Source organism: Triticum dicoccoides, chromosome 5B (assembly GCF_002162155.2).
Source record: "Triticum dicoccoides isolate Atlit2015 ecotype Zavitan chromosome 5B, WEW_v2.0, whole genome shotgun sequence".
NCBI classification, from domain to species: Eukaryota; Viridiplantae; Streptophyta; class Magnoliopsida; order Poales; family Poaceae; genus Triticum; species Triticum dicoccoides.
Window position 1 is genome coordinate 630,136,224 of NC_041389.1, and position 25,002 is coordinate 630,161,225.

Genomic DNA, 25,002 nt, shown 5'->3' on the forward strand with positions numbered 1-25,002 from the left:
CGAGAATCGGTGACGCCGTTGTAAGCCGGTGCGGTCGCGAGAGACGGCCACGGCATTATAAGCCAGTGCGGGAGTCTGTTGAGTAACACCGACCACCTATGCCCAAAAATTTTGGCATGCCTCCATCTCCGCAGTATAATATCTCATAAATAATTGCCATGCATAAACAATATTGCAGACCAAGGCAAAGATAAACTTGTTCTTTGACAAAAACAACATATGCCAATAAAATATATTTTAGATGGATATCACCTGATGTACCAGGCCAGAAATAATCCGTCATGAAATTGATAATCGCTAGGTGAAGTTGAAGTCGCTCACGGGTGAACCGGACGCGGCGTTGTAAACTGGTGCGGGCGGGTGAGTCGGCCGCGATGTTTGTAATCCGGTCACGGACAGCGAGTTGGCCACGGCGTTGTAAGCTGGCGTGGACACGTGAAACCGGCCGCGAGGGCGGACGGGCAAGTCGTTTGTGGCGTTGTAAGGTGGTGCTGACGGGCGAGCCGGTCGACGCGTTGACGTAAACTGGACCGCAGGGGCGATGGCTGTATATAACAACACTATAGGCAGAGTAGTTGTTTTCAATTAATAAATATTGATAAAAGTAAACTGGATGGATATCACCTGGTATTTTCTGCCGGATGCTGGCGCCGGATAATGCATAGTGCTGCTTTTGTTTTTTTGACAAAAGAGTTAATTGGTTCTGTGTCTTCTAGTGCCTGAGCTCTCCACATAACCCGGCCGACACTTTTTGAGCCGGAATTTTTGGAACCAGAACCTCTTGATAATCTGGCCGGAACCTTTGATAACCCGGAACTTTTTTACCGGAACCTCTTGATAATCTGGCCGGAACTTTTGATAATCCGGAACTTTTGAACCAGAACGTCTTGATAATCCGACAGGAACTTTTCTATAGCCTAAGTCGGAACTCTTTGATGACTCGGACGGAACCTTTCGGTTATTTGGCTGGAACCCTTCGGCGATTCAGACTGAAATTTTTGTCGAGGCGATCGGAACTCTTTGGTGATTCAGACGGAACCTTCGTCGAGGCGGTCGGAACCTTTCGCCGATTCAGATGGAACCTTTCGTCGAGGCGGTCGGAACATTTTTGGCTATTTAGACGGAACCTTTCGTCAAGCCGGTCGGAACTTTTTCGGTGAGCCAGCTGGAACTCTCCGACAAGTCGACCGGAACTTCTTCAATAAGCTGGGCGGAGCTTCTCGATCCCTGGGATAGCGCCCTTCAAGAACTCAACACCACCATGCGCGAGCCCCACGGTGGGTGCCAACTGTCGTGGAATTGTCATGGCAGATGTCCTTAGTGTCAGGACTGAGTCACGAGGCCAATGCATCTATGTGGTAGCTTGAGAGGGGTTGAGTGGGACGAGAGACGCAGGGCGGATCAACACGCAGACAAGGGTTTAGACAGCTTCGGGCCCCGGGAAACATCATCCGGAATAGCCCTACATGCTGTTTGAGGCTAGGTCTCATTATGCTCATCGAGAGTCGCCGCATAAGCTGGCTCCCCCTTTGTGTCTAGCCCTAGATATTGTTTCTTGTTACTTGTCCCTCTTTGGGGAGCCCTGCCCCTCCTTATATAAGTTAGAGGGGCGGGTTACATGTGGAGTCCAAATAGGATTAGGACTAGCCTATCTTATACTACAAGCCGGATACAAGTCCGGGTCTTGATTCCTTGTAAGGGAGATATTCCTCACGCCTTTCCTCTTAGGCCGGCCTATCACAACGTAAGCCGGCCTTCTGGGCCTTGAGCCTCCTAGGCCCCCGGGTCTCGTCGCTCCTCTGATCCGCTTGCCAGGTCACCCATAAGCCGCCAGGATCGGGCAGGTCACTTAGTGTGCTGTCCAGTCAGGGTGGGTCATTAGTGAGTCGCCAAGTCCGGCCGGTTACACCGCGGCGTATATCCCCGACAAATACCCTTTATATATGATTTGCGGATGCTATGATCACCGGTTCAAAATTTTGAATCCGCCTTAGGTATCACGTGCCCCCACTCGTTCCCTCTCAATTTCATCTCGGGGTCTGGAGATCTATTGAAAGAGGACTAGGGTGGGTACATGCGAATGATACTCGGCGGAATGTTCAAATGAGGCATGTGGGAGGATGGACTCGACTGGAGGGCAACATGATCGATGGAGAAGAGGGTTGGAGAGGAATGAGAAATAAGCAAACGCCACATGATTACACTTGAACGGCTCAAATAAACAATAACTTGTCTCGCTTGGCCTACATAGTCAAAGGCCTAATGCGCAACACGGAGCACTCACGCTCGAATATGGTCGGGGAAACAGGGAAACCGACATGTGGGGCACACCCGTCGGGACGACATAGTGCATACTAGTCCAATGGAGGAGCTGGCCCACGACCTCCTCGCCACCGACAACCATTCATGTGGGTCTTTGGGGCCAACAACGGGGCGTAGCTCTAGCACCGCCTCTGGACACGGCGACCACGGTGAGCGACATGCTCATATCGTCGATAGACACGGTCGGTTTCAGTGTGCCGAGGGTGGCGTTTGTGTTGTGGCACGACCAATGGTATGTTTGGTTTGTGCCCAAGGTTGCCCCGTCAAAGCATTGGGTAGCCAAAATTTTGGTTGAGGTATTGGTTGCCCATGATTTGGCCGACATTGGCAAGAAAAATGAACTAGAATTGGCTAGAGTTTGTTGGCATGCCAAAGAAATGGCAACCATCCAAACAAAGACCAATCTTTGGGTCATGACCAAAATTTTGGTAAGGTGCACTTTGGCCACAATCCAAATACACCCCAACACCCAGCTCGTCGCGAATGCACGGGGCACCGCGACGCATCCGTGGAGTGGTGTAGCGCGGCCAACTGCATCCTCTGGACCTGAGACCATGCCAGGTCGTCTTGCTTTTTCAATGACATGCGGGGATCGCATTTGAGCAAAGGGCATCTCCAATGTTGCCACGACCGCAGCTGACTACCGTGGCACACCAAAGCCCTCGTCCCTCATGCCGTCGCGCGGTGCGTTCCCAGCCGGCGCCAGTTGCCCGCATTCATGCCGTCCGTTCGTATGTCGTCGTTAAGAGGCTCGGTGCCCGAGGAATCAACTCTGGCGACTTAATGACGCACTCGGATGCTTGGCCTCACCGGAATGCGCTACTTAAAGCGGCAACGCCCAACTAACCTCCACACCATAGCGCATCATCCTCCTACCTGACACCACATCCGCCATGACCGCAAGTGCGAACGCTCTGCGGGAGAGCTTGTCTTCGGGGATGAAGCTCGAGGTCGCCGCCCTCGCTCAAGTCGCCTCTCGCGATGCAATAGCAGCGTAGCCGGATGCGGACGCGACCGCACAAGCGGTGGCCACGCTGGTGGCCCACGACGGGAGCACCGTCAGCCACGCGCCCTACTTGCCGCCGTCCAACGTACGGCACCGCCGAGGTCGGCGACTCCTCCGAGGATGAGTAGGGCATGGGAGGCGGTAGGGCATGGTGTGCCAACTGGCCGGTCCGTATCCCGTGTTCTACTCTTCCTCGCCAGAGACCGCACCTTCACTTCACGGGTCTTGAACCCCGCCCCCGTACATAGAGATCGCAGATGGAGGACGTCGTTCGCCGCCGTAGAATAGGTTTAGGGTCGGGTTTCTTTTATTTTTCTGTCTTATAAAAGTTCGAAATGTAATGAAAATCTGCCGTGTTTGCATTAATCTCGGCCGGTGTATATGAACTTTCACAATAATATACATATTGTAGGAATACTAGTGCACGGAAGATCAAGATCTTGTGGGAGAAAAGGATGAACAAGGGAAAGCCTTATCTGCAAATGTGGAGAGGAGTGCGGGTAAATTGTCATAGTTTCCTTCCTATCCGTTAGATATAGATCGGACGGCCTATATTGCAGGATGACAGGCACACCATCATCACCAACTCTGCTTTTTATTGAACCGAGACAAATCTAAAAAACCCAACTAAGCCAACCTCCCAGCATATCGCGCGGGAAAAGACCCGGCCGTGCCATTTTAGTCGGGATTACCGGATTACTAGTAGTAGTATCGATGGATCGCGCGAAACAACATTTTTTTGAGGGGGCAAAGCACCTAGTTTAAAAGGAAAAAAGGCGGTACACTCACATCACTCCTGTCGCGGTCGCATTGCACCCCACACACATTCGGTCCTGCACACGGCTCACGCAAACGGAACGCACTTCGGCTTGCCTCTTCACTGACACGTGGGACTGCACTTGGAGAAACCGACCATGCGCCAAACTCCCCCCACCCACCGCGTGAAAATCCTCCTCCCCCCCACACAAAAATTCCCCCCAAATTCGATTCAACCGCCCTTCGGCCAAATATTCCCCAAACCCCCCTCCCCACCGCCCCCTCCACTCCATTCGCTCCGCCAAAGCCGTCCTCCCCGCCGTGCCGATACGTCGGCGCCGCGGTTCGTCGAGGGGACGCACGGCGATCCTCTCGCTCCCACAGTACGCTCTCGTAGACTGCCGTCCTCTAGCCGCGCCGCCACCTCTGGCTACGTTCTTGTGGAGGCGCACGATGGTCAACGCCGCCACCGCTGGCGACGTTCGTGTGGAGACGCACGGTGGTCAGCTTCTCCCATGGTCCGCGCATTCTGGACTGAGGCCCCGTTCATGTCGGTGTAGCGCTAAATGTTGGCTGATAGACGCTGTTAATCTCATTGTTTGCCGAAGTAGTTTACTGTCAATTTGCCCTGTTTTGCACTCAATCTGCTTAGCTGAGATGGCATGCCAAGGCTGATTAGTTGCTAAAATATCCTGCCATATATTTATTGTGACGTAGCTTGCCATGGTATAGTAGCCAATATGTTAGGTGAAATAGCTCTACACCGTTTTATACTCGATCTTTGTTGCTGCGATGGCCTTCGATAGTTCGATGGCTGTGTGCTCGGGCTCATTGACTGCTGAAACAGCCTGCCATAATTTAGCACTCAAATCTGTTTGTTGAATTAGCTTTACATATATTTCGTTACTTAGATCTGCTCGTCCAAATATCTTGCCATAGCTTTAGACATCGACCTAGATATTTTTTTCTGGACTTCATAAAAAACATATATATTTTTCCTGTAATATCTAGTAGAAGAACTAATTTGTATGTCTAATAGATGGACATGACTTGGATAACTTCTGCTCGAAGATTCTCCGCTGCATATGTCGAGGGGGTTGAAAACTTCATGAACTTTATCAGAGCTGAGTACGATGGTCCGAAATCAGATGTGCTCTACCCGTGTAGCAGTTGTATGAATTCAGTTACAAGACCCCAATCAACTGTGCAAAATCATCTACACTTGTATGGGATGTCGGTCACATATACTAGGTGGGTTCATCATGGTGAAGCTGTGAATGTCAATGTTATTGACTACGTGGAAGCAGCAGATCACCATCTTGATCTGCCTGATGCTCATGTGGAAGAGGAGGAGGAGGTGGTGGTGGTGGAGCCAGTGAGTTTGACCAACATTGAAACAATGCTACGAAATGCTCGTGCATTCCGTGAACTTTCACCTACAGAAGAAAAATGGTGGGCCCACATGTTGGAACAATGCAACGTTGCTGTCACCCTAGGAAATAAGCTGTCAGTATTCTCAGCTACGGTCACCTTTCTCCAGGTGAAGACATCTGAGCGGATGACCAACAAATCATTCGATGCGATGTTGGCTGCTTTCCGCAAATCTTTCCCAGATGCGTCTGAGCTGCCACACACCTATAGTAAAATGAAGAATTTCCTTTGTGCAGTTGGAATTGGATATGATATGATCCATGTTTGTAAGAATAATTGTGTTCTGTTCCGGAAGGATTATGCGAACTTAAGTGAATGCCTGAAATGCAAATCATCAAGATGGAAAGATGGCGATGCTGTGAAGAGGGTTCCTCATAATGTTATGAGACATTTTCCAATTACACCAAGATTCCAGAGGTTGTTTCATGATGCTGAAACAAGAGAGGATGTACTGTGGCATTCTAGGAACCAGGAGTATAGAGATCAGAATGTAATGAGCCATCCATCTCATGGTAGTGAGTGGAAAAGCTTCAATGATAAACACAAAGAGTTTGCTGCTGACCCGAGAAACATTAGACTTGCCTTAGCTTCAGATGGATTTAACCCATTTGGCCACCAGAGCGCCACATATAGCATGTGGCCAGTGCTTGTTATCCCTTACAACATGCCTCCAAATGTCTGCACCAAAGAATCAAACTACATGATGGCCTTGCTCATCCCAGGTCCAAAAAGTCCTGGAAAGGATTTTGATTTGTTCATGGAGCCTCTTGTGGAGGAACTTCAACAGCTATGGAAGGGTGTTCTCACTCGAGACCTATATAGCAGCCCCTCAGCTGATTTCTTTCTGCGTGCTGTTGTAATTTGGTGCATCCATGATTATCCGGCTTTGGGCACTATGTCAGGGCGAACGACACATGATTACAATGCATGTGTTCGCTGTGACAGGAATCCGCTGTCATACACAATACTTAGCAAGATCTGTTACATTGGACACCGCCGTTTCCTTGCCAAGGACAAGCCGCATCCTAGAAAATACTGAAGACATGTGTTCAATGCAAAGCATGAAAACCGTGATGTGCCAAAGAGGCTCACCGCCGATGAGTTGCAAGTGGAATTAGAGAAGGTCAGGCATATTACACCAGGAAACCATCCTGGTAATCGTAGCGGGAAAAGGAAGCGTGGCACAGTAGAAGAGAGATTATTGTTTACCCGCAGGTCCACTTTGTGGGACTTGGACTATTGGAAAGATTTGGATCTGCAGCATAATCTTGATGTGATGCACATCGAGAAAAATATATGTGACAGTATTATCGGCACACTTCTTAACATTGAAGGCAAGACGAAAGATACCTTAAAATCTAGGATTGATTTGACACACCTGGGTATCAGAAAGGATTTGCAGGTGCAAGATGAAGGTAAACCACGGGATATGGCACCAGCTGTGTACGTCTTGGACAAGGTAAAAAGAAAAGAATTCTGCGAGGTCCTGTCACGTGTGAGATTCCCACATGGATTTGCTTCTAACCCTGAAAGGAGAGTCAGTGCAGGTGGAAACAAGGTACAAGGGTTGAAAACTCATGACTGCCACGTCCTACTTCAAAGGGTTTTACCTGTTATCCTTAGAGGATTGGGCCGCCCTGACTTATACAGAGCAGTTGCAGAGTTGGGACAATTCTTCAGGGAACTCTGAAGTAGAAATATCAGGATAGATGCTTTGGAGCGTCTTAGAGACAAGATACCAACTATCCTATGCGACCTTGAGAAGATATATCGTCCAGCCTTCTTTGATATGATGGTGCATTTGGCTGTTCATCTACCTGATGAGGCACTACTTAGAGGTCCAGTACAGTATGGCTGGATGTACCCTATTGAAAGGCGGCTAGGCACTTTCAAGGGCTATGTTAGGAACAGAGCTAGACCCGAGGGTTCCATTGCAAAGGCCTACATTGCTACAGAAGCGTTGACATTCTGCTCAAAATACATTGAAACAGCTGATCAACTTAGCAAAGAGGTGGGTGAAGACAATCCCGGGCTCAATGTTTTCGATTATTCTGTTCGAGTTACAGGGAAGAGTCGACAAGAGGACAAACCTAAAGATTTGGAAAAAATGGTTTGGTATGTGTTGAATAACTGTCCTTAGATACTACCTTATATCAAGTACGTGTAGTACTGCAGCTTATACATCGTAATCTACTAAACTTGTAGCACATTCTTATATATTTAGATGTTTGATGTCAGGACCCCGACTCGATGCCACATCGATCTAGCATGTAACACCTCATATCACTTTGCGGCCTCACGCACGGTATTCCCACGGGTGTCGTCTTACCTTTGCCCGGGACCGTTTGCGCCTTTAGGCACACGTATATGATAGTGTCGCTAGCATCCATATGGTAAAGAGCCCGGGCTGACATGGCTAGTCGTAAACCCAAAGTGGCACAGACTTACAGGGACAGGCATCCATGACCCAGCATCGAACGTGTCGGTCATCAGCAAGTGAATTCGGGCTGTAGCACTGGGCTAGCAGGACTCTGGTAAACCGGGCTGTAGCAGGCTAACAGGACTCCGGTATCCATCGCGTGACATTTCCCCGAAGGGACAGACACAGGAACGAAGAAGGACACATGCCGGCCAGCCTAAGTGTTCCGGAGCAGTAGCAAGCTACCAAGGCTCAGTGGAAACACTAGGAGACATTTCCCGGTAAGAGAGGCTACTAAGAATAAACAACTAGATAGTCAGATCCCACACATACCAAGCATTTCAATCATACACACAATATGCTCGATATGTGCAAATACAACAAGGCATCACAACATGACTCTACAACACAAGTACTTTATTTAAGGCTCAGAGAGCCATACATAGCATACACACAAGTACGGGTCACATGACCCAGCATTCAAGTCATACAGACATACAAGCCAACATCGGAAGTAACTTGTCTGAGTACAGACAACTAGTAAAATAAAAGAGGCTTGGGAAAGCCTGGCTATACTACATGGTCCTTCACAAGCTCAGGGTCACCACCTGGGCCTCAGTCTACTCATCGATATCAACGTCTACGAAGAACCCATCATAAGGGGTTGCAGCGTCTTCTGAAAAATGTAAATTAAAGCAACATGAGTACAAAGGTACTCAGCAAGACTTACATCAGATCCTACATACATGCACGTTATCAAGGAGGGTTGGTGGGGTTATTGCAGCAAGCCAGCTTTACTCTTGGCTAAGCTATCCTACGATACACCAACTTGAAATGGTTTTGCACACACGAGTCCACTATTCACCACTTCAATACACCACCGAGGATCCACCTCCGTCATCCTACGGAAGAGCCATCCTCGGAACTCACACTTATCTTGAGATTTTTAGTAGTATCCATTTACTTGTCTATGAACTGTATAGGCAACCAAGTAGTCCTTTACCGCGGACGCGGCTATTCGAATAGATAATGTTAACCCTGCAGGGGTGTACTTCTTCATACATGTTTCCACCACTTAGCGTCTGCACACGATATGTGCTCGGCAGACTTCAAGCGAAAGCCGACGTGGGTGTAGACCACGACCTACCTAAACACCTAAGCCTCTAGTCCAGGTTTATCGCCTATCCAGGTTCCATCCGCAGGGAGTCCGGCCGAGGTTTCCACATACGGCCCCGAACGATGTGTACAGGGTTCCCGAGATACCTAACGGGTATCCGATACACCGTGCCACGTACCTACCGCATCACAACCCACCCCTACGGTCAGCGCTGTCCACGGCCTCTAGTAGGCTACAAACACCAGAAACTACTTGCAACTCCTGGACAGAGGACTAGGGTGAATAAGAAGTTGAGCGGGGTCATATTTCAGGGCCCAATGCATGGTAGTAGCTGTATCTTAAATCACACATACAGATCTCAGTGCTTAAGGTCGGCTTCAATGAAACAACCCACCATGTACTCCTACATGGCCTTTCATCGATACCTTTACCAAATCGTGTTCACCACATCACTCTCATTACCGGCATGATCATTTCACTCTAGCCCATCACCCAAATGAACCAGACCTGACACGACTCTAAGCATAGCAGGCATAGCAAGGTAGGAACAACACATACATATGGCTCAAACAACTCCTACACATGCTAGTGGGTTTCATCTAGTTATTGTGGCAATGACAGGTCATGTAGAGGAAATGGGTTCAACTACCGTAGCACACAGCAGTTTGAAACGCATTGTCTTAATGCAGTAAAAGAGAGCAGGAGCGAGAACATGGGATTGTATCGATATGATCAAATGGTTGGTTGCTTGCCTGATGGGTCGACGCACTGATATTGTTCTTCGTTGGGGTAATCACGATACTCCTCAGGGGCAGGACCTGCTGCAGAGAGCACCGATACACAACATCACCAACCAATATGTAACAATATGATGCATGCATGAAACATGGCAATATGGGTGTGTTGGGCTAATGCAACTAAACCAGATGGGTTTGAACCATTTTGAATCAAAGATTCAAGTTTCAAACTCATACATGGCCCTTATAAGTGCTTAATCTAGTTCTTATATAAACATCAGGTTAGCTTGCTTAAACATGCATGAAACCAGTACAGACGGATAGATTGGATTTTTCTGATCATTTTTCATATATAAAACTTTGCATTTGGAGTAACAGATGATTTACTATGAATTTTTGAAGTGTGGGGGATTTTCTGGAATTTATAAATCATTCTGGATTTATTTTAATTCCAGAAAAGGATTACTGCGTCAACATGATGTCATGCTGACCTCAGCAGGTCAACAGGCCGGTCCAGGTCAAACTGACCAATGGGTCCCGCATGTCAGTAGTTAATTAACTAATTAAATTTAGTTTAAACTAATCTGGGTTAATTAGCAGAGGGGGCCCCACTTGTCATAGACTCAAGGGAGTCAACCTGGACCCACCCTAGTCAAATTCAAGGTCAAACACGCCAGCGTCTAGCCACCGGCGAGGCCGAACGCGGCGGCGAGAGTGGTTTTGTGCACTCCGGCGACCAAATGGGCGGCGGAGAGCATCTACAGGTAGCTGGTACCGAGCCGCAGCTCTTGGTGGCGGTGGTTGAGCTCGGGGTGGCCGGAGACGTCGCCGGCGACGACTTTCGCGGTCGCCGGAGTCGGGTGAAGACGAATCCGAGGCTACGGGGCACGGCGAGGCACGTGGTGAGGTGCGTTGGGCCCCTGGGGACGCGGTGAGGGCGTTAGACAAGGTGGGGTGGCCGGTGATTAGCCGGAGACACGTCGGCGACGAGCTCCGCGGCGGCGCGTGCGGGTGAACTTCGTGGGCTCGCGGTGGTGCATGAGAGCGAGAAAGGGAAGGGGGAGAAGGTAGCCAGGCTCACAACGCTCTTGAGGAAGCAGACGATGCGGTCGGAGATGAGATGGTGCAGCGGCGATGGCGAAAGGGATCTCCGGCGGTGGCTAGGTCGAACGAGGTCGGGGCAGTGGCTTCAGGGCAAGCGAGCGCTCGGGGCTCGGCTTGTTCGAAGGAGCGGAGGGCGATGAAGCTCCTGGACACGGTGGCGCAGCGCGGGGTTGACGGAGAGCGCGACTACGGCGAGGGTGCGGCGGCGGTGGCGTCGGCCATGGCGCGGGAGAGCGAGGGAGAGGTGCTGGGGGGAGGAGCTGGTGTCTGCGGGGTCGAGGAGAGAGAGAGGGGTCGATCCCCGTCATCAGCTGGGCGAGGGGAGCGGCGAGGCGGCGGGCAGCTGCGTGGCACGCATGCTGTGCTCGCCGTCGAGTAGCTGCCTGCCTGCCTGGCCAAGCCAAGCAGCTCGCTGGAGCGGTGGCTGGGCTGGGCCGGCAGGTGGGCCTGATAGGTGGCGCCAGGTAAAGCTTTCCCTACTTCCTGTTTCTTTTTTATTTATTCTGCAGGTTTGTTGCATTTTTAAAAATACCTAAGAAATTCCAAAAATCACCAAACTGCACCTGGTCCTTAGTTGGAATAATTCCAGCATGGAACATTTTAGTTTGGGAATATTTGAGCATTTGAAATATTTTATAAATTTTAAATGCCCAAATTCAAATATTTATGATTTAATTCAAAGACCTTAGGATGACCTAGAAAATTGTGCATCACTTTTGGCAGAGGTTCTGAACCAAGACAAAAATGATGGACATTTTGCAAGGGCATTTCAGGTTCATTGAAAATATTTTTAGTAAACCCTAGTTGGATTCAGAGGGGGCTGGGGGTTCTGTCATCCCCATTTCAAGTTTCTGTTGAGAAAAAAATAGACATGATGCAACACTCTAATGCATGAACTAGCTAGGGTGTGACAACTCACCCCCACTCAAAAGAATCTCGTCCCGAGATTTAGGTTCCTCGGGAAAGAAGGCGGGGTACTCAAGTCGAAGACGATCCTCCCTTTCCCAAGTTGCTTCCTTCTCAGAATGGTGCGACCATTGAACCTTGAGAAACTTGATATTATGACGTCGAGTGGTACGCTCGGCTTGATCGAGGATACGAACGGGGTACTCTCGATACGTGAGGTTACCTTGAAGATCAAGCATTTCGTGGTCCACTCCACGGATAGGATCCGAGAAGCAACGCCTGAGTTGAGAAACGTGGAAGACGTCGTGGACTCTGGAGAGATGCGGAGGTAGTTCCAATTGGTAGGCAACTTCTCCTCGTTTAGCGAGAATGCGAAAGTGTCCAATGTAGCGAGGAGCCAATTTGCCTTTGATACCGAAATGATGGGTTCCCTTCAGAGGAGTAACCCGAAGGTAAGCCTTCTCGTCAACCTCAAAAGTCATATCCTTATGTTTTCGGTCGTATTGACTCTTTTGACGAGATTGGGCTGTTTTCAACTTTTCACGAACAATGCGAACTTGCTCTTCTGCTTCCTGGATCATGTCCGGGCCAAAGAATTGTCTTTCCCCGGTTTCTGTCCAGTTAAGAGGCGTTCGACACCTTTGTCCATAGAGAACTTCAAAAGGGGCTTTACCCAAACTAGATTGATAGCTGTTGTTATAAGCAAATTCGGCAAATGGAAGGCATTTCTCCCAATCCATTCCGAATGAGATAACAAAAGCTCGAAGCATGTCTTCTAGAATCTAGTTGACACGTTCTACTTGAACACTTGATTGAGGGTGAAAGGCAGTGCTAAAGGAAAGGCGGGTTCCCATAGCATTTTGGAAACTTTCCCAAAATCGAGAGGTGAAGAGACTTCCTCGATCCGAGTTAATTTCCAGTGCAACACCATGGAGAGACACTATTCGGAAGATGTACAAGTCTGCTAATTGACTAGCGGATATACTCTCGTGAACAGGTAAGAAATGGGCTACTTTGGAAAGACGGTCGACAACGACGAATATAGCGTTATTCCCTCTCTTGGTCCTGGGAAAACTGGTAATGAAATCCATACCAATTTTGTCCCATTTCCCTTCAGGAATAGCTAAGGGTTGAAGGGTGCCAGCAGGCCGTTAATGCTCTGCTTTTACACGACGACAGACGTCGCAACTAGCAACAAACTGAGCAATGTCTCTCTTCATCCTAGTCCACCAGAACCTCTGGCGTAGGTCCTGATACATCTTAGTACTACCGGGATGAATGGTGAGAGGAGATTCATGAGCCTCCTTAAGGATCAACTGCCGTAGATGCTGGTTCTTGGGAACCACTAAACGGTTCTCAAAGTACACAACACCATGATCATTTTTGGAGAAACATCTAGCACCTCCGCTAGCAATGTTCTCCTTGATCCTAGATATCCCTTTATCTCGCTTTTGGGCAGCGATAATTTGATCCGTAAGAGTAGGTTTCGCCACCAAGGTGGAAAGAAAGCCTTGAGGAACAAGGTGAAGGTTAAGCTTCCGAAATTCCTCATGGAGAAGCGGTTGACCTTGTTGTAACATTAGATTGTTACAATAAGATTTACGACTTAGTGCATCAGCCATGACGTTGGCCTTTCCTGGGGTGTAAGTTATTCCTAAGTCGAAATCCGTAATCAACTCAACCCAACGTCTTTGCCTGAGATTCAAATCCGGTTGGGTGAAGATGTACTTCAGACTTTGGTGATCGGTGAAGATTTCGCAATGATTACCGAGGAGGTAATGTCGCCAGGTTTTAAGTGCATAGACTACAGCTGCAAGCTCTAGATCATGAGTAGGATAATTCTCCTCATGTGGGTGCAATTGCCGTGAAGCGTAAGCAATTACGTGACGATCCTGCATGTGAATGCAACCTAGTCCTTGTCGCGAGGCGTCGCAATAGATAACAAAGTCCTTAGAGAAATCTGGTGGTACCAATACGGGAGCAGATGTCAGGCGTCTTTTCAGCTCCTGAAAGCTGTGCTCACATTGTGGAGTCCACTCGAACTTTTTATCTTTCTTGAGGAGTTCAGTTAGAGGTTTGGCAACTTTGGAGAAGTTCTCGACAAAGCGGCGACAATAACTCGCTAAGCCCAGGAAACTCCGAACTTGCTTGACCGATTCAGGTGGAGTCCAATTAAGGACGGCTTGAACTCGCTCGGGATTAACAGCAATACCTTTACCAGAAATTACATGCCCTAGATAGGTCACTTCTGGCAACCAAAATTCGCATTTGGAGAACTTGGCATAAAGGCGATGCTCTCGAAGTTTCATCAACACTAGCCTTAGATGTTCGGCATGTTCTTCCTCGTTCTTGGAGTAGATGAGTATATCATCGAGGTAAACCACGACGAATTTATCCAAATACTCCATGAAGATTGAATTCATTAAACGAGAGAAAGTGGCTGGAGCGTTGGTTAAACCGAAGGACATGACGGTGTACTCGTATTGGCCATAACGAGTAACAAAGGCCGTTTTAGGAATGTCCCCGTTCCGGATTTTGATTTGATGGTAGCCCAACCTCAAATCCATTTTAGAGAAGACTGAGGATCCAGCAAGCTGATCATACAGGTCGTTGATCCTGGGGAGCGGATACTTATTCTTGATTGTGACCAGGTTGACTGGTCGATAATCTACAACCATCCGGTCCGTACCATCCTTCTTCTTGACGAAGAGGATGGGGCAAGCCCATGGAGATGAACTAGGACGGATGAAACCCTTTTTCAAGGACTCATCGAGTTGTTTCTTAAGTTCGGCTAGTTCAAAAGGTGCCATCTTATAGGGTCTTCTAGAAATTGGGACAGTTCCTGGAATGAGATCTATCACGAACTCAACATCTCTGTCAGGTGGAACACCTGGCAATTCCTCTGGGAAGACATCCGGGAAGTCACGGACTACTGGAACATCTTCGAGGTCTGGCAACGGACTGGCGTTAAGAGAATATAGCTGTCGCTTAGCTACTCGGGTCAAGACATTGACTATCTTTCCTGAAGGATGTGTGAGTTGAACAGTCCTAGAGAAACAATCAATTTTAGCATGATGGGATGACATCCAGTCCATGCCCAAAATGATATTAATATCCGAAGATTTGAGAGCTATCAAAGATGCGAGAAAAACAAGTCTGTCGACTTGAATTTGATTTCCATGGCTTACTCTAGAGGTTTGGCATTTGGATTCCGGGGTTTGAATTACCATAGAGGTGGGCATCTCACAGAATGTGGTGTTATGCGGACGAGCATAGCTCTCGGATATAAATGAATGAGATGCTCCTATATCGAAAAGAACAGATGCCGGGTGGCAATTAACAAGGAGCGTACCGAGAACGACGTTGGGATCCTCTTGAGCTTCCTCAGTAGAGATACAGTTGACATGGCCACGTGCAGTGGTGGCCGGCTTGGCGTAGAACACTTTCCCTGTCGGCTTGCCACGGCCAACAACTTTTCCAGACTGGTTGGGGTTGGTCTGGGGACACTCGCGCAGGTAGTGGCTCGATTCCCCACACTTGAAGCACGTCACGGAACTGGTGCGTGGAGGAGCACTGTTGGTTGGACCACCATAGGGCTTGGCTGGTGCAAACTGTTGAGCGGGGCGAGGTGCCTGAAAGGATGGCCTCGGTGTGAACCTGGGTGGCAGGGCAGTGTTAGGCACCCACACGCGACGCTTCTGAGGACCAGCACCGGATGAGGAACCCATGTCACGGCCATGCTTGCGTGTTGCTTCATAATCAGTCTGACCAGACTCAGCACTGATGGCTTTGTTAACAAGCTTTTGAAAAGATGTGCACTCATGCAGACGGAGGTCGCGGCGAAGCTCAGGGCTAAGTCCCTTGCGGAACCTTGCTTGCTTCTTTGCATCAGTAGAGACTTCCTCGGTTGCATACCGTGCTAGGTTACCGAACTCCCTGCTGTATGCATCCACAGAGAGTCGACCTTGAGTGAAACTGCAGAACTCCTCACGTTTACGGTCCATGAGACCCTCCGGAATGTGATGTTCATGGAAAGCCTCACTGAATTCAGCCCAAGTAGTGACATGGCCCACTGGGCGCATAGCTCCATAGTTCTCCCACCATAGACTGGCGGGGCCTTCAAGATGATATGCAGCAAAGGTGACCTTATCAGCCTCAGTTACTAGCGCGGAACGCAGTTTGTGAGTAATACTGCAAGCCAGTCATCGGCGTCGAGAGGCTCGACGGAGTGGTGGAAGGTGGGTGGATGTAACTTGATGAAATCACTGAGTGACACCAAGTTATTCCTCTGATGGTGTGCTGTGTTTTGCTCGATGCGCTCCAACAAACGGTTAGTCTCCCGCTTGTTTCTCTCGGATTCCAGCATAACTTCGGCCAGAGAGGGAAGGTGAGGCAGGTTTGTTCCCCCAACTCTGCTGCCTTCGGCCTGCTCTGGGGGAGCAGGGTTTGTGCGGGTGTTAACCATCCTAGGAAAACAGAACAATAGTTTAGTCCAGGATGATAGGATTCTGACATAGAATGTAGAATGTAATGGATAACTTGGAATGTAAGATGATCATCTGTATGACATGGTAGATACAAAAACTGCTTCTTTTATTCCATCGCCATACACACCATACAAGGTTTAGTACAGAACCAAACAAAGTACTACTACGGTGAAAAGAATATTACATCTCATCGGAGGCATTCCGAGCTCCTATACATTATTTTTCTACACCTCCGGAAGGCGGTACAAGCTAAGTCATATCCCACGAGTCACGCAGGACGGTGGACGATACATCTAGTACGATACTAGTGATACTACTACTAACTCAGACAGCTCCGTAGTAGTCTTCATAGAAGTCACCTCCATAGCCTGGAAGCTCAACGTGATCATCCGAAAACAGTCGGTCCCGTGGAGCTTGTGGACCATAGGGGCTAGGATGAGGTCTTGGGCCAATAAACGGTGGCCTACGGGGACCACGAGGTGGGGTGATGCCTCCTACATCACGCCAATCCATCACATCTGGCAGAGCAGATCTCACAGGATAGAGATCTCACATATCCATGTATCCAGCGTGCACAACCGGTGCAAACCGAGTCAAAGTGGCCCAATGATCAGCACGGGTATTGAAAAGCTCTAGTCTCAAGGCCCGATTTTCACGGTCCTTGTCTTCAAGCAACTATGCAGTGGTGCGGGTCCGTGAATCCTCCTGAGTGGAGTCAGCATAGATAGCCTGGAGATAACCTTGTGCTCCTGGAAGTGATGCTGGCATATACCGGAAGTCAGAGTCCCGAAATAGGCCAGTCCTGACTCGCATGATGGTCATCATAGAGTAGGCAGCATCCTGCACAACCATCTCAATAGTAACCTCGAGTCCATAGGAGCAGTGGAGGGGCTCGGTAGATCCAGGATAAGATGGAAATATCCTGACAGTACAAAAAGATTGACTTTGATTAAAGTCTCGGAACTGCTCTTCGACCGTGTACTCAGGATACCAACGGTACCCTGCCTCAGTCATTACCCTGACCAACATAGCAGTATGACCGGGTACATCTAGACATCGAGTCAAACGAACCACTTGATTCTGAGGACGGGTCGCCATCTGGAACATGATAAACACAAGACATTAAGATTCCTAGCAGAAATTGGACAGCATAACGGCTATAAATGCTCAAAAAGGATTTGAGGCATTTGACAAAGAATTGCATAGACACTCAACAACATCATATCAAGGTTCTGGGTACATCTTAGCACATATTAGGTAGTAGAACTGAACTAGGCTTGTATCCATCAAACCTATAAGGTACTACTGATTAGTAACACGGGAACCTGATAGAGAGAAGAGATCCTAATTCCTTAACCCCCGGTGGAAGAATAGACTGACTCAGATCAGAATGTCATGAGATAGAGGAGTAAAAAGACTTATGTTCCATCCCACAATCAATTCCCCTACATATAACTAAAGAATTTCTAGACTCAACATCGACCAGTTTGGCTTGGAGAACCTACAGGCAGTCCGGCTCTGATGCCAACGTTGTCAAGACCCCGACTCGATGCCACATCGATCTAGCATGTAACACCTCATATCACTTTGCGGCCTCACGCACGGTATTCCCACGGGTGTCGTCTTACCTTTGCCCGGGACCGTTTGCGCCTTTTGGCACATGTATATGATAGTGTCGCTAGCATCCATATGGTAAAGAGCTTGGGCTGACTATCTAGTTGTTTATTCTTAGTAGCCTCTCTTACCGGGAAATGTCTCCTAGTGTTTCCACTGAGCCTTGGTAGCTTGCTACTGCTCCGGAACACTTAGGCTGGCCGGCATGTGTCCTTCTTCGTTCATGTGTCTGTCCCTTTGGGGAAATGTCACGCGACGGATACTGGAGTCCTGTTAGCCCGCTACAGCCCGGTTTACCGAAGTCCTGCTAGCCCAGTGCTACAGCCCGAATTCACTTGCTGATGACCGACACGTTCGATGCTGGGTCATGGATGCCTGTCCCTGTAAGTCTGTGCCACTTTGGGTTTACAACTAGCCATGTCAGCCCGGGTTCTTTACCATATGGATGCTAGCGACACTACCATATACTTGTGCCAAAAGGTGCAAACGGTCCCTGGCAAAGGTAAGACGACACCCGTGGGAATACCGTGCGTGAGGCCGCAAAGTGATATGAGGTGTTACATGCTAGATCGATGTGGCATCGAGTCGGGGTCCTGACATTTGACGCGATCACTATGTTGTGCAGCATGTACAAAGAGGAGTTACTGCCGCAAAATCCAAGAAACATTGACAAACTGGTTATGGCAGGATTTGCGAAATGGTTCAAGAACCATGTAAGCTTTTGAAGTGCACTGTCAGTTTTTTTTAATATATTGAGTACATAAGATGATCAGCTTGTCTATTTTCTAACCATAGGTTAAGAAGATGCGGGAGGATGGGCAGGCAGTTGATGATGCCCTTTACTTACTAGCAATGGGTCCTGATACTCGGGTAAGACATTATGAATCTTGCGTTGTTGGAGTGTGCGCTACAACAACCTTGCACGAGACGAAGGCAGGAAGATAGGAAACAGTGCCATCATGAGCACGGATACATATGACAAAGAGACAACTGAAATGTATGCTAACATAACAGACATTGTTCAGTTGTAGTATATCTCCAGTTTCGAGGATCATCGGTGTGTGGTTCTGTTGTGCTGTCGTTGGTATAACCTGTTTTCCAGGATCGCAAAACCCAGAGCTGATGATTATTTCAAATCCATCAATGTCAAGGTGGCATACCAGACCAACGAGCCTTTTATGTTGGCAAATGAAGCAACACAAATATTTTTCTTGGAAGACACATTTGCACGTAGCGGTGACTGGAGAGTATTGCAAAGGTTTGAGCAGAGGAATTCGTTTAATGAAGTTGCACAACAAGATGATGCTTACACTGCTCCTGATGTACAAGATAACACAGATGTTCCTAATATCTTTGAGAACCATCACGTCAATGACGCCGGCGAAAAGATTGCCTGTCGTGCTGTGGACATACAAGAGTTGATCAAGAAGAAGCCAACGTTCGAGGACGTTGAGGATGAATTACGATTTAGACTGATACACATGGCGAAGATGTTGACGCTGCTGCTGCGGATGATGATTACATTGATTTTGTTGTATTTGCCTGTCAGAAGACGTTTTTTATCTACTATGTGAAATTGTGTTTGCTATGACAACTTAAACCTAATGAACATGTTGTTTAGTATTTTGCTGTGAGAACATCACTTGTTATGTATGCTGATTTGTGTTTGGTGATTGTATGACAACTAAAACATGATGACATTGTTGTTTAGTTGCCCTCATATTTGGCTGTGAAACTTGAATTTGATGACATAGTTTGCTGTTGGACTGCAATTTGCTCGACATCTTTGAATGAGAACAAAGCTGACCCGACAGGGCCTCTGCTATCTATTTATTTATATGAGCAAAAGGGGATACCCCCTGATTTCCGTTAATAGAAATCATTAGATGTTCACAACACTACGCCCAGCCTGCTACATAGGTTTCATTCATTACTAATTTCAGCAAAGTGCTCATGTCGTAGCCACTGAATACATCACGAGTGCTATATACACTGCAAATAAAGAGACAATCATCCTACAGAGCACATTGATTTTGCCCATTATCTTCACAAGCTCTTTCACCTCCTCATTGCTGTCAAGGCCGTTCAGCAGCTATTGCTTGGCCATGATCAGAAGAACTGCGTCTTTAACCTTCTGCCCTGCATCTTCCTCTTCTGCCGTTCCTTCAGTTACTTGTCCAACACCCCAACCTGCTGGTATTGGGATTCCTCGGCTAACCAAATTATCAGCGTAGTTGCATTCCCCCACATCAGCAACTTCCCAGAAATACAAATCACACGAATCTTCCCTTTTCTGCACGAATCAAATTGGAAGATCATCAACCAAACTATTAAAAAAATCAGCAACTGAAAGCAGCAGAACAACACTTAAACATATTATTACCCCATGATTCGGGCATTTGTAGAAGACTCGGCCAGGGTTGCGGATTGTGGTTGAGACGCGACGGATGACTCTGCGTGATTTGCAGCAGTGGCACTACACCAACGGCAATGGGTTGCGATGAGCAATCGGCTGCGGTGCGCGTGCCGGCGGGGGTGTGATGAGACCCACAGGTGATGGTACGGGTGGCGACTTGGCGCATATCTAGTTGTTGCCTGCTGAAGAGCAGGTGGACGAGCAGCCAGTGGACATGGTCGCTGCGTCCAGAGCTTCTGATGCTAGGCAGAGTAAGTAGAGAAGAGGAGAAGCGAACGTTGGATATGTCAGTTTCATTACTTGTAGAGTAGCATAGCACCATATATAGTCATAGTCTAGGTTTGGATTCGAACCAGCTACAGGAGCACGTCTTTCTTTTTTCTAAAACTCGGCAACGTCTCTTTACTGGTACACTAGCTTGTTCTGTACGCCTTCCCAAGTCTTTGATTTTCTTTCCCTTTTTTTGCAAGGAAGGAAGGAGGACAAAATTGAGAGTTCCTCGGACTCGAACCCAAGACCACTCGGTTGAAAACCAAGGGTGCTAGTCACTTTTGTGGCGAACGTTCCCTGTGAGGAGGACGACAGACGAACGCATTTTCCTTGCAGTTTTCTTCCTATATATAAAAAAGTATGCTACTTGGTGTCCGCTTAGTCAAAAAACGATTGTGCCAACCTTGACCGTTCGATTGACATTCAACGTCTGTCGCGTTTCTTCAGTCTCTTCTTCCTCGAGCCGCCAAAGCCAAACCAGCATCGGCGGGACCGCCTGCTCCTGCCTCCCACGGCTGGCTGTGATCTTCCCCGGCTCCTATTCGTTCCCGTCCGAGGCCTCACCATCGTCCTCCGTGCTCGCCGTGGCGCCGCCCTCCGGTGTTGTCAACATGGTCAACAACCGAGAGGAATAAGGAGATGACTGTACATGGTGAGGATGACAGTAGGGACCCAGCAGCGCGCACAGTAATTTTTTTTTCGAGACGGAGAAGGGTATCAACTGGGTTGTGCGGGACCCGTGGCTCGTCTAGCCCAGGCTTTTATTTCATATGTTTAGCATATGACCAGCCCAGTTTGTTTTTTTCCTTTCTAAAAAATGGCTAGCCAGCTATTTTTTTTTTGCAGAATAACCAACATAGGCCTACTTGCTTTTGTACGCCCTGCTGGGCCGGAAATCTTTCAAGACGAGGAGGGATGCATTTTGCCCAGAAAATGGGCTATAAGTAATAATAAATGGGCTATAAGTAATAAGAAATGGGCTATAAGTAATAATAAATGGGCTATAAGTAATAATAAATGGGCTGTAAAATGAAAAAAATACAGCAAACATGCAATTAGTTCCCAAATACTGTTTCTTTCGGATTTTGATATTTTAAATTTCATTGTTTTTGTGCGGGTAAAATTTCATTGAATTTAAATTAAGGTATATTTAGATTTAAAATTAATTTGAATCCGGCTAGAAATTTCGGGCTGTATGCTGTTTGGGATAGATTTGGAGGCTGACTTGTGGGTCTACTAGGTTGACGTGTACTTTGGCTTTGTCAACTTAGTCCACAAACGATTCTAGCAGCAATGGCCGTTGGATGTTAATCCAACGGCCGTGTTGCTTCTTCAATATATGATCTTCTTGCTCCAGCCGCCCAAACCAGCTCCGATGGGACTGCCCGCTCCCGCCTCCCGTGGCCGGCTATGCTGCCGCACAGGCCGCACCGCCCCACCCTACTTCATTGCTGGCCAGGCCATTCCTCTACTCACCCACACCTCCTATTATTTTCCGGCGACGGCAGCCGGACCAGTAAACCCTCGTACTCCCCACCGCGTGGGAAACCATTGCCGAGTATTCCCCGGCTCCGTGTCATTCCCTGCCTAGGCCTCACCGTCGTCCACCGCCATGGAGCTCTCGGCACGGCCTGGTCAACATGGTCAACGAACGACATCCATCGGCCGTGGACTGTACACGCAAAATAATGATTCCTCCACCTGACAGCTGGGACCCACTGGAAGGGCCTCTGTATTTCGCGAAAAAAACGTTCCCCCTGCTGACATGTCGGACCCACCAGCTATATCTTCGCACGCAAGGAAGTGCCTCCTTATTATGCACAAAAAAAATGAATACCCACCCTGCTAGATGGGACCCACCATAGTGGGAGGATGACTTGTGGGCCAACTAAGTTGATGGGGAGGGAGGGCTTTGTCAACTTAGTCAATATGAACGATTCTAGCTCCAGTGACCATACAATGTCCATCCAACGGCCATAGTGCTTCTTCAACCTCTGGTCTTCTTGCTCCAGCCGCCCAAAGCAGCGCCAGTCATGCCGCGTGCTCCTGCCTCTCGTGGCCGGCTGTGATGCCGCGGAGGCCTCACCGCCCCCTACTACTCCCACCGCTGGCCCAGGGTATCCCTCTACTCACCCACACCCCCTGTTATTCTGCGGCAACGGCAGCCCACCGCAGCCGAACCAGTGAACCCTCGTACTCCTCTCCGCGCGGGCTACCGCTGCTGCGTCTTCCCCGGCTCTGCATCGTCCCCTTCCTAGGCCTCGCCGTCGTCCAGACCACCGCCCTGGTGCTCTCGGCGCGGCGTGCTCAAAGTGGTCAACGACCGACTTCCATCGGAAGAGTACTATACGTGGAGAGGCTGACAGCTGGGTCCAGGCGGCCGCAAGGAAGTGCCTCCTTATTACGTGCAAAATAATTATTCCTCCACCTGACAGCAGGGACCCACCGGACGGGCCACCTTATTTCACGAAAAAAACGTTTCCCCCCTGACTGCTGGGACCCACCGAACGGGCCAGCGTATTTCACGAAAAAAACGTTTCCTGCGCTGTAAGCTCGGACCCACTAGAAGTGCCTCCTTATTACGCACAAAAAAAATGAATACTCCCCTTGCTAGCTAGGACCCACGATGGTGGGAGGCTGACTTGTGAGCCTACTAAGTTGACTGGGACGGGAGCCTTTGTCAACTTTAGTCAATATGAACGATTCTAGCTCCAGTGACCGTAGGATGTCCATCCAACGACCGTAGTGCTTCTTCAACCTCTGGTCTTCTTGCTCCAGCCGCCCAAAGCAGCACCGGTCGTGCCGCATGCTCCTGCCTCCCGTGGCCGGCTATGCTGCCGCGGAGGCCTCACCGCCCCCTACTATTACCACCGCTGGCCAGGCCCTACGGTGATGGCAGCCTCACACCGCAGCCGAACCAGTGAACCCTCGTACTCCTCTCCGCGCGGGCTTCCACTGCCGGGTTTTTCCCGGTTCCCCGTCGTCCCCTTCCTAGGCCTCGTCGTCGTCCACCGCCCTGGTGCTCTCGGCGCAGCGTGGTCAACATGGTCAAGGAACGACTTCCATCGGACGTGGACTGTACGTGGAGAGGCTGACAGCTGGGTCCACGGCCGTAGCAAGGAAGTGCCTCCTTATTACGCGGAAAGTAATGATTCCTCCACCTGACAGCTGGGACCCATCGGACGGGCCACTGTATTTCGCAAAAAAACATTTCCCCCTAACTGCTGGGACCCACCAGCTACATCTTCGCATGCAAGGAAGTGCGTCCAGGCAAAAAAACAAAACGATTCACCCCCCTGACCGCTGGGACCCACCAGCGACACCTTCGCTCGCAAGGAAGTGCGTCCGGGCAAAAAAAGATTTGCCCCCCTGACTGCTGGGACCCACCAGCTACGTCTTCGCACGCAAGGAAGTGCGTCCGGGCAAAAAAAACGATTCGCCCCCATGACTGCTGGGACCCACCAGCTACATCTTCGCACGCAAGGAAGTGCCTGACAGTCGGGACCCACCTGGTCGAAGCGTACGTAGCGTTGTCATTATGGTCGCGAACGTGTACATACATATATACTGGTGGATGTAGAGGCGCGCACGTGTCGTAGTAGAGGCGCGCACGTAGCATGTACACATACGTACAGCGGCGAGGGTGCAAGAAAGAAAATATGGCCACGTACGTACATACGGGAAGGGTCTCTAATGCCTATCGCGCATACGTACATGGCTGGGTCGGAACGGAGAAACAGTGTCGTCGTCGTGTTCATGGGGAGCCAACCGGCTGGGTCGGAACGGAATGCATGGTCGTGTTCATCAGGAGGGCTTGGACGGAACATGCGATGGAAACGAGGCCTGGCGTACCGCACAACGGAGGAAACGGCCTTGTGTTCGACCGGCCACGTTCTAAGCGGGGTCCTGCTGATCGGGAGGGGCCTGGCGTACCGCAAAATGGAGGAAACGGACCTCCTACAGTTGAAACGGGGGTCCTATTGATCGGGAGCAGTGTGGCGTACCGCAGAACGGACAAAACAGACCTCCTACGGTCGAAACAGGGGTCCTGTTGATCGGGAGGGGTGTGGCGTACCGCAAAACGGAGGAAACGGACCTCCTACGGTCGAAACGGGGGTCCTGTTGATCGGGAAGGGTGTGGTGTACCGCAAAACGGACGAAACGGACCTCCTACGGTCGAAACGGGGGTCCTGTTCATCGGGAGGGGTGTGGCGTACCGCAAAACTGGACTCCACGGGATACTGTTCATCTCCACCGTCGACCTCCTCCAGCCTCCACGGGCTACCGTCGACCTCTTCCAGCCTCCATGGGCTCCTATTCATCCAGCCTCCACCGTGCGCTACTCCACCGGCTACTGTTCAACCACCCCTCCACGGGCACCCCTCCACCGTCTACTATTCATCCAGCCCTCCACACC